Here is an 8,000-nt window from a genome sequence, read left to right as displayed (position 1 = left end):
GGAAATAATACTTTTAGTGGCTTGTTGTCTTGTAGCAGATCTAATTTCACTTCTAAAGTGATCATGTAGATCTGGACTGGGCCTGTGCTGTTTGGAAACTTGTATTCAATAAGTAAAAAATTAAAAGAAAGATGGCAGGTGGAAGGAAGTTACCAGAAATTAGAAGAAGGTTTAGAAGGTGCTATGGTTCTTATTAGCCAATAATCTGTGGAGCCTGGCTGGGTGAAATGCACGGTCATTTCTTACAAACCTTTAAGGTGTGGTTCAAGCAACTTCTTTCAGAATAAGAAAACTTGATTTTATATGCTATTTTGTCAACTCAGTATATAAGATTTTCTTTAAAATGAAGCTTCTTTGGGATTGTCACGTTGTATAAATGTAGAGAGATACTTGCCAGACACTATCTCCTAATCCTAACCTCTCTCTTCTTTCCCACATGCATTTGTACAGACTCTGCAAGTCCTTAAGAGGTCTCTTCTGATGTTGGCCTAGCTTTCCTGTTTGTTTTTCATCTGCCATTTGGACTTCTATACTGAATCATTTTTACTACGGACATTTCTGTAAGCTTATTGTCCTCTGTTTATACTGCTGCTCTTAGAGACAGTAAGAGGCAATAGATAAATGATCCAATTTCACAAACGTTAGACTGATAGAAGTGAAAATCTGGTTTGACTTCCTCCAAGATCTGTGTGTATGGGACAGAAGGGAATGAAGGGAGATTCCTAAGAGAGGAGAGGACTTGTGGGCATGTTCAGGAGAGGGAGGAAGATACCTAAGGATTTATCAATAATTCTAAAAATCACCTAGTAGTTCTGTAGGGCAGCCATGTTTTGTGTTGTTCCACCTCCAGGGTGATGAGCTTTAGAAGCTGCAGTGGCTCACTAAATTTGGGGATTTCCTCAATTTCTTTTCTGCTAGGAGCAAAAGCTGCCAAAATACATACTTTTCCACCCAGTGGGAGAGAAAGGTTGAGACCTCACCAGTTGTTGCCATGTGATGGTGTAGGGTTTGTGGTAGCAAGGAAAAAGCCAAAACACACAGAAAAGGCAAGGGCCTAACTTAAAATTGTGGGGAATTAAATAACTCCTATTTCTATTTGCGTGTTCAAATCTGCTCAAGTGTTGCTCAGTACGTACCCAAGTCCTACATCTGAACATTGCACATACAAGAATATCACTTTTCCCCCCACTGTGTCTTTCTTAAAATAAGGTCCTTCCTGGCTTCTGAAGACAGATGCTGGAAATAGCAATTATTTTTGCAGACAGCAGGAGGGATGCATAAAATAAGGGTCAAGAGTACCCGCTTCCTTTTGCTTCCAAAATAAGAAAATTCAAGACATGCTACAATGGAAGAAACTAAATACTGGTATTTATTTCTTTGTTCCCTCTGTTTCTCCTAACTGTAACTTCTTCTTTGCCCTGCCATATTCACTAATGTTATTTTTTTGTTTTCTTCCCTGCATTTGAAGTCAGCTATGCTAGCCCATTCCCTTCTTAGTCTGGAAACTTTGAACTATCTCAGGGCTCTAGTAAGCCGGCAGCCCAAAAATCCCCTGTTATGTATTGTCTACTCTGAAAGTCATCTTTTTTTATTTAACATTTTGGATCTTTCCAACCCTAACCCTGAGGTTCTACATTTGAAATTCTCATAAACTCGCACCCTTGCACAAACTCAGAAAATGCATTTGCAATGCCTAAGGACCTTTCATGGACACTCGTTGCTGACTGCAGAAGTGCAGCCAGGATGGAGGTGTGCAGTCTTTCGCATCTGTAAGCACTCTCCGTGCTCTCTCCTCTCGCTGGAATTCTGCAGGGCATGGGAGCAACACTGCCTTGGAAAAAAAGAGGTAAACTGCAGTCGTGCAAGCAGCATCTCTGGGATTGCTGACTGCGATACCGGAAGATTTGTCTCCGTGACTCCTGGTATTGTATCGGTTTTTGGAGTGGGAAGGAGAGAGTCTTGTTGCTAGTTCGGAAAGCAGGGGATCTGAACACTATTCTTTCTATAAAGTGTTTTTTATTTTGGGAGTAGAAAGTCAAGCCAGTGCTTTCCATTTATCACCTGGATACTATCGAACTTCGACTGTTTGCTTTAATCTAGCTCGGGCTGCTGCTGGGACATGGTTACTGCTGCCTGACTCCTGCCTACCCACCTGGCCGTTTGGTTGGCTTAGGCTGGCTCCGACTGCTTTACAAAGCCTTTGGATTAGGACTAATTGTTTACTCCTGGGGCTGGCAAAATCTAAGGATTAGGTTGTCTTCTCTTGCATTCGTAGCGATGCCTTTCTAGGGCGTAATTCCACAACAGCATGGGAAAATGCATACTGCTAATACCTGATTAACAGGTGACTTCTAAACGATCTCTTCGGTCTCCAAAGTTGTATGTATGTGAAAGGAGTAAATCCTTTTTTAAAAACATTTGCATGCCTGACCAGAACTAGTAAAATTATTCCCCCATGATTTCCAAAAGAAGTGGCATTTGAGTAAAGCTTGTTAATCGAGATTGATAGTATAATCTAATCTTGCAGTGGTATCATTATTATTTATTTGAAGAGTTGATAGCGAGATCATAGGTAATGTCTGAGCGTAAACTGGAGAATGTTTTTTTTCCCCCCTCTTTGATTCAAGGCTGTTTCGCTTTTAACCTCTAAAAAGTAATCTGTTTGCCTATATAGTGCCTCATATAAATTACCCATGCCATTGAAACTGTAGGTGAAGTGGTTGCCCACCAGAAATTTGTCCCTGCAGAGGAGTACTATCGGTGTGGCTGCTGCTGTACTTGCATAAGCAGATGAGGTGAGGCTTAGGGCTTGGTTACTAAGTGACAGTGTCCGTCTGAGCTGCGCACTGACGTGATTTCCTCACACTCTGTGCGAGAGACAGTGTGAGCTCAGCATGACCTCGGTTTCTTCTCAAGCCAGTGACAGTTGAGGATTGCCAGAAGCAGGGATACAGAGCAGCTCATGAGATCTGAAATATAATCTCATCCCTGAGAACTACAATTATTCTACAGTAACTCGTTCTCTGTGTATGTGCCTGAGCAGATTCTAGTGTAGGTTCCTGGTAGGGCTATATCCCTGGAGCTGCTTTATGGATCTCCTGAACTTGGGAACTGCGGTTGTTTTATTCAGTCCAAGGCTTGATCCAAAGGCCACCTCAGAATTCTCTGAGTAGTCGTACAGCCTCCTTGAGAAGCTGATATAGGCTGCTTTGGGAATGTGCAAGGTGATGTTTTTTGTGCACAACTGTCATGAAGGTTAATGCGCTAGTATAAAGTCTAAGGCCATCTAGATATACTTAATTATTGTGGTATTTTTGTGATACAGTAGACTTTAAGACTTACATTTCCACCCTCCCTACACTAGCATGAATAATGTTGACCTATCAATATAGTAAAGCAAAATTAATGAAGTCACAAAGTACATACAATTCTTCTTTGTCATGGTTAACGGAACACAGGCTAATTGAGTTAGGCAGAGGTATTAGCACTTTTCCCCCTCTCCGAAAGGCTGTATAAATAGATTGAGTCAAAGTGCACTGAGCTTGCTAACTCTTCCGGGTGAAGTGGTTGATCCTGTAAGACTTAACATCCCAGGAAAATGTTGTAAGGAACATTTAGAGAGAATTCCAGCAAAAGCAGATAATTTTCAACAGCCGTGAATAGAATACTGCCCTTCAGAAACTTTGACACTAAGAAGTTTTTTTTTTAAAAAAAAAAAGACTGATTATGACTCTGAAGGCACACAGCAAGTTGAAATTGCTCTGAACTGCAGCTTCACTGAACTGACTGTGACATGACTCAAGTACAAATGACAAAGCTGGGATCTTTATTACTGAGACACGGAGCAGAGGCAGATAATAATGTGCTGTCCATATGGAGAACTACTTTAATTTAAAAAGGTATCTGGTAAATATCCTTGTGTTCTTCATCAGGAATTTCTCCAAACATGGGGAGCTCATCCCCCACAGGGCTGATGCAAGCAAGATCACCATGGGTGCTGAATGAAGCGTGCTGTGACACTGAATCTAGACCAATTCAAGTAGCTGGGCTGAAGACTTGAAGGTTGCATGTGGTTTTGATTGACATACTTGGTGTTTCTGCCAGTGTAGAGCTTTGAAGATTATAGTCACTAGAGGAACTGGTGATAAGGCATTGAATACTACCAAAAGGAAAGTATCTGGTAAAAAACTTGTAAGCTCACCTGCGCTGAGCTTGGTCTTTATTTTAGCAATCATCATGTTTCTTTTACTTTATAGACCTTATTTCTGTGAGACTGGCAGCAGTTGCTTTTGAGTTGGGAAAATTTGCTGAGGAAATAAGCCTCTTGTTTGCCACAATTCAAAAAACTAACTCCTGAGTTTACCTTGTAGGAATTTTGCTAGATTCAAAGGTCGAAGCTCTTGTAGTAAGAAGTCAGTTGCATGCCTTGTTGATTGTCTGTGCTGAGAATCATCTTCACAAAGACTTTGGGTTCCTCTGTTGTAGGGTTTCTGAAAAACCTACAGTGAAATAATTTAGGATAGACTGATTATCTTTAACTTCATGTCAGTGGTGTTAAGCCCTGTGCCTTCTGGGGAATATCCTTGTATTGCTTAGTTGTCCAGATAGATGTCAAACTGCCTGCCTGAATTCAGAATGAGATGCTGATGAGCCTAGCAGCAAAGAATTACAAACTTCTGCACATGACTTCGAAGTTTTTCCATGATTTCAGCTCTGTGACAATATGAAATGGGACCATGACTGGTGTTTTTTTATTCATTAAAGGCTTTGTCAGGGAATAGACGGAACTCTCACAGTAACAAATGAGGGAGCAGTAACAAATGAGCCCAGTAATACACATATGGACTTAACATATGGCCTAATAGTGTGGTACATTTGTACAAGTGCAGCTGGGTGAAATTTTTTGAAGCATCAGCGTTGCACAGAAAGGGACCTGTTTCCCAGCAGGAACAGAGTTGCTGATCTGCCGTTGGTTAGGGTCATAATGAATGCCTAATAGATTTTTTTTTTTCTTTTCCCCTGCGGATCAGCAGGAAGCTTAGCAAGAAGGAATAAATAACAGGGCAAATTACAGGATCATCACTGTCTCTTCCAGGGTACTTCGCCTATCAAATCATCTGGGTAAGAGTGAGTGAGTGTTCTGTCTTTGGAAGTTGGATGCCCACTGCTGTTAGCACTTGGGGAACACTACAAAAACCAAGCAGGATCCAAATGCCAGCAGGTGGTTCTAGTGACGTTTGGTTTTGATTTGCCAGGAGACCCAACTAAGCGGTCCTAAGGCAGTGGGGAAGCGGCAAAGAGCCGCTGGAAGTACGCCCACTGTGACGTGAGGTCCATGAGCTTGGAGCGATGGTGACATTTGCCTCATCCTGCCACCCTGATCCTGCAGCAACGTCTTTGCACCTGGTCATGTTCTTCAGGCTTCTAGGCTGGAATCGAGCTCTCCTTGTCACAAGGGAGTCTTGGGAAGGACAAGCAAAGGCAGAAAGCAGGTCTTGCAGAACGGGACTCGGATATTGCAGGCTGGTGAGTGTCCTACCAGAAGCCTCTTGAGGCTGAGCCTGATGGCTTGTGGGCCATGACAGCCCGGATGGGATAGGATGGGATGGGACAGTCCCTGAAAATGGCGGCATCTGGGGGAGATGTTCCATATCCCGATAAAGACAGACTGGCAGTTTGTGCCTTCTTTCTTAAGGATGCTCTTAAATGAACAGTTGGGAAAAATAACTTGTTGTAGGGTCTCTGAAGAGAGAAGGAGCTAGACCTCTGGCTGGGTTTTGTGAAGCTACTAGAAGCTGGGAAGAGGTGGAGAGGGGGATGCATCTCCATCCTTTTTTTTGTCATGGAGGACCACAAGAAACTTGGAACATTAGATCTTGTCACCCAGGACAGTAATACTTACAGGATTAAAAAAGAAAAAAAATGTGAGGTGTGTATGTGCTTACTGATGTACTCCAAGGAGAATGTTTACCGGATGTCATAACAAACTACATCTTTAGATTATTATTTTTTTTAACAGGACCATCAATACTTACTAATTTAGCAGTTTGACTCAGCTAATGCTTTCAGGATCTATTTTCTACAAATGAAGAACACAAGTTACTATGGGAATATACAAGAAGGTACTTGTTTAAACAACACTAGTTTTATTTCAGGCTCCTTTCACTTTGAATTAAATATAAATGAATGCTAAAAGATGGCATTTCATACCATAGGAGGCTGGTGACACAAATCCTGTCTCAGGGTGGTTTTTATTCCACATAGTTTTTGATTACAGCTTTTGTACTTCAAAGACTCCTGTCAGAGCTTTGATGTGGGGAAACCTGCTCTGTGGTCATCTCTGGATGCTAAAAGGGTATCACAGTGAACACAGGTTCGTGCTGAACACCTATTAGTAAGCGGCAGGCAAAGACTACTTGTAAATAAATAAAAACTTAAACAAATTTGATTTTTGTGTGTGTGTGTGAAAGATGCAACGATACGAGTTTGCCCTTCGAATAGTAAGTTTGTGATGCAGATAAGTTGGGTTTTTGTGGGTTTTTTCCCCCCCTCCTGTGCCTCACGGGCTGTGGCAGGGCCTGAGGTTCCCGTGTGCCTGCGCAGAGGGCGCTGCGAGGCAAGCTTTCCCGCTCGCAGGCAGGGGAGAGGCAGCCTGCACAGGTATGTATGTACGCATATAAACATATATATGTATGCACAAACTCCATACATAAAGGCTTCATTTATACAAATAACTTCCAGCTTTAAGACTTTCGTGTAGGGGAAGTCCTAGAACATACACAGGTTATGCTCCAGCGTGGCTTGTACTTCATGGCGGTGATAGCTTCAGGAGGTTATTGCCTCTGTGGTGGCGGCGAACAATCTTCTGTAAGTAAACCATTAAAAAAAAAAAACGTACTTGGAATAAGAAACCATGTGCTGTTTTGATGATTTGACCATTAAAGCAAAAATCACGTTAAAATTAAGGAAAAAAAGCTGATGTTTGGGCCCTGTGCTAGAGTTCAGCACCCAAGAGCTGAGCAAACCCTGTGGGCGAGTCTCTGTGAACGCTGCCCCCAGGACTATCTTCTCAGGGCTGCAGGAAGATCCCCCGCCTTTTTATTGTTTTCTTTTCTTTTTTGGGGGGGGGGGTGGGCTGTGCAGCTGCCAGCCCGCGTCTTTACGGCAGGTGCTCGCACTCTTTTCTCCCAAGAGCTCCGCAGCGTTCGTGTGTTTCTAAGCGCAGCCACAAGAGGATGTGGTGCGATGTTTGGGGTGCCTTTTTTTTTTTTTTTTAATACAAATGTGGTGGCTAGAGCAGGCGCCCCGTAAGCGGGGTGGCAGGCTGCGACGAGACCCACGCCTCTCCAGCACGCCTGCAACCACAGGGCATCGGTGTTTCCGAGGAGGACAGACAGGGAGGGAAGCGGGAAGGGCTGCCTTCGCACCCCCTCAGGCTGCGGCGGTGTGAGGGGCTGCGGGCGCCGTCCTCGCCCCCTGCGCTCACCGGCCCGCCGGTCGCAGGGAGGAGGCCCTGGGTGAGGGAAGCCTCCGCTGGGCGCTCGCCCTGTCAGACTCTGGTCGCCCGCCGTTCCACATCCCGGCCCGGAGCCGGTCTCTGGGCTCCGGCCGCTCCCGCTCCGTGAGGCGCGACCCGGCTGTCTGCCGCGGAATGGCGGCGGCCGCCAGCTCCCTTCGATAGCTCAGCTGGTAGAGCGGAGGACTGTAGAGGCGCGGCCCGCGGGAATCCTTAGGTCGCTGGTTCGATTCCGGCTCGAAGGAGAAGCTCAATTTTGCGCCGCCGTTTGTGTTTTTTTTTTTTTTTTAACCCGTCAGGGGCCCCCTCGCCCTCCCCCGGCTGGCGGCGCGCGGGGGCTCGCGACGGGGCGTTACGGGGCGGGGGGGGCGGTGGAGAGCCCGGGTGCCGCCCCACCCCCCCGCCGGCCGGGAAGCCTCGCGCCCCCGTCATGCCTCGCCCCCGCCGCCCCTCCCCCCACCCCACCCATCCACCGCCCGCGGCC

At 45.2% G+C, this 8,000-nt stretch overlaps 1 non-coding gene across 1 annotated transcript; it reads left to right on the top strand.

Moving 5' to 3' along the window:
- The first annotated feature begins 7,671 nt into the window (after nt 1-7,671).
- TRNAY-GUA (transfer RNA tyrosine (anticodon GUA)) lies at nt 7,672-7,761 on the top strand. The gene is given in 2 exon segments: nt 7,672-7,708; nt 7,726-7,761. It is a non-coding gene; the product is annotated as a tRNA-Tyr (tRNA).
- The last annotated feature ends 239 nt before the right edge of the window (nt 7,762-8,000 follow it).

This window comes from Pelecanus crispus, chromosome 2, assembly GCF_030463565.1.
Source record: "Pelecanus crispus isolate bPelCri1 chromosome 2, bPelCri1.pri, whole genome shotgun sequence".
Classification (NCBI taxonomy): domain Eukaryota; kingdom Metazoa; phylum Chordata; class Aves; order Pelecaniformes; family Pelecanidae; genus Pelecanus; species Pelecanus crispus.
The sequence above is the reverse complement of the archived record's forward strand: the minus strand, read 5'-3'. Positions and strand labels throughout refer to the sequence as shown.